Consider the following 2,227-nt stretch of genomic DNA (forward strand, 5'->3'; position numbering starts at 1 on the left):
CAAAAACACATATTTTTGCCATTTTGTTAACCCCCCTCAGTGATGACACTCAGGGCAGATCACACCCACCACAGCCCCTTCCTTTCCTACGCCACTGCCCACTAACACACTCTTACCTCAACATTCACCCACTTTTGCCCACACGAACACTTCTCTCTGTGTCTCTCTCTCTGAATTCAATTTCATTTTTCAGAGAATTCACCAGAAAACAGCACAAAGCAGTGAATTAAGCAGCTCACTGCTGGGGCTACAGCTGCACCATTTCCCTGCCTCCATTTGCAACTTCAAAGCTCTAGCACGTGAGGGAAAAACAAAAACAAAACAAAAGCATTTTGACAATCAGTTTGTCATTCAGCCTTGTTTTAGGACAGAGAACATGGTCAGGTGGGAAAAACAATTTGAACTTATATTGGTATAAGACCTACAGAATCTGTATGGTAGCATCTTAAGTTCTTTTTCAGATCTTCAGAGGAAGAGAAAGGATAACCTTGGAATAAACAGCCCTTTTCTCTGCAGAAAATAGGCACAGTTGTCACAATTAACACATTGGCTTCCTGATTTGAACAAGAAAAATCAATAGCCCATGGGTCTATTTGCATGACAATTTGGGTATTTGTTTTCAGACTTGTCTGAATTATCTCCCTGTCAGTCATCTTGGGACAATATAGCTGGATGTATCTGTGCTTTAAATGAGGAACTGATTAGCAATAGCTTACGTATCTGGGCCAGCTCAAAACATTTTGCTGCCTGAGGCGAAGGTCAAGATGGCACATACCAATTGAACTGGTAGTTAATAGACAGTATCCTTCACTACACTTGGGGGCAGCAAACTTGTGTAGTGGGTACAGGTCAGCTACATGGGGCTCATAGCTCTGTCTACTCCCCACACCTCAGCATCTGAGGGTGGTAGTGGTGGAAATACCCATGTATTAAAAAGCAAAGGAACTGTGCCCTTGACCAGACAACTGCCTGCTCCCAGAAAAAGAAGCTTAGAGACAAACTGAGAAATCACACACCCTTTCTCATGGGTGCTAACATCACCTGCAGAATTTCTTTCCACCCTATGCCATGGGAGATTTAGTCAAGGGTAAGAGAGAGAGAGCAGTCCTCGGCGATGACCTTTAAATATCGTCTGGAGCACAGTTCATTTGAGGGATGTAGCAAACCAGCAAAGCATGATTGCAGTGACATTAAGATAGGGTTGCCAGATGTCCAGGGATGACCTGGAGAGAACAGGAATTGACAGCCTCACCTGACATCCAGGACAACCATCATCTTTAGACATACCATTCTAAGAGTAAAATAGGAATGGTATCAAAATCAAATAGCAGTCTAAAATAGTAATGTGCTAATGTTGTCTCTTACGGGCTGTCATCTTGTCTCTTCACCCTGTCAGGGGTTGTTTTTTACCTTACAAGAGAGAAAAAGGATATGATTCTCCTGTTCTTTCTCTGCCTGCCTTGCTCCCTCCGTGACCTGAAAATACACAGTGGTTATCTTGTTGAAAGGCTGTTTTGCACATAATGTGAAAGTGGTGACAGTGGATTATTCTTCTTTCTCAAGTGTCTATAGTAGCCATGCACAGTGTTTGTCTTTGTGTGTATTTGTATGGCAAAACACAGGCTCTGCCTAAGAGAGCAGTCTTCTCCAGGTTACCTGTTTATTGAGCATTCATCCTGATTTGCTTGCAAAAAAAAAAAAAAGCTTGCACAGAGATTATGCTGAACAGTCCTTCAGAATTGTTTGTGGTGCATAGGGGTGTAAGAAGGCATCATTTTTTGTTCCAACCTGTATTTGTCACATGCAACGCTGTTTCCCTTCCGCTTCAGTTTGTTGTCTGCCAAAAACATTATTTGTCTTGTCCACTGTTATGAAATGATGTACTTTACATAATGTCAATGCAACTAAATTAATTTAGTATGTAAATTAATTCCATATGCAAATTAATTAAGTTACATTGACATTACATTATTCTACTCCATTCATGTCAATGCAACACAATGCAAATGGGAAGAAAAGCAATCAATTATGCATTGTTCATGAACTGGTGGCAGCAACAACTGAATGAGGTCAGTTGGAAGTGTTAGCAAACCTTGCAGCTTGGTTGAATTAGATTTGAATAATCACAGTTGCTGGAGTTCAATGGCTTTATTCATGCAGGAACTATTTACAGAATGAGTGATTAGAGAGAGAAAAATAGCAGACATCTCCCAATCTCTTGGGAGAA

General features: G+C 41.1%; 1 long non-coding RNA gene across 1 annotated transcript; it reads right to left on the bottom strand.

Annotated features, from left to right (window-relative positions):
- Window positions 1-332: 332 nt before the first annotated feature.
- Window positions 333-1,605, bottom strand: LOC309371297. The gene is made up of 2 exons (XR_014169025.1): window positions 1,042-1,605; window positions 333-510 (listed from the first exon to the last, which is right to left on the bottom strand). It is a non-coding gene; the product is annotated as an uncharacterized lncRNA (long non-coding RNA).
- Window positions 1,606-2,227: the final 622 nt, after the last annotated feature.

The sequence above is a fragment of the Podarcis melisellensis genome (assembly GCF_964234715.1).
Source record: "Podarcis melisellensis genome assembly, chromosome: 5".
In the NCBI taxonomy this organism is placed as follows: domain Eukaryota; kingdom Metazoa; phylum Chordata; class Lepidosauria; order Squamata; family Lacertidae; genus Podarcis; species Podarcis melisellensis.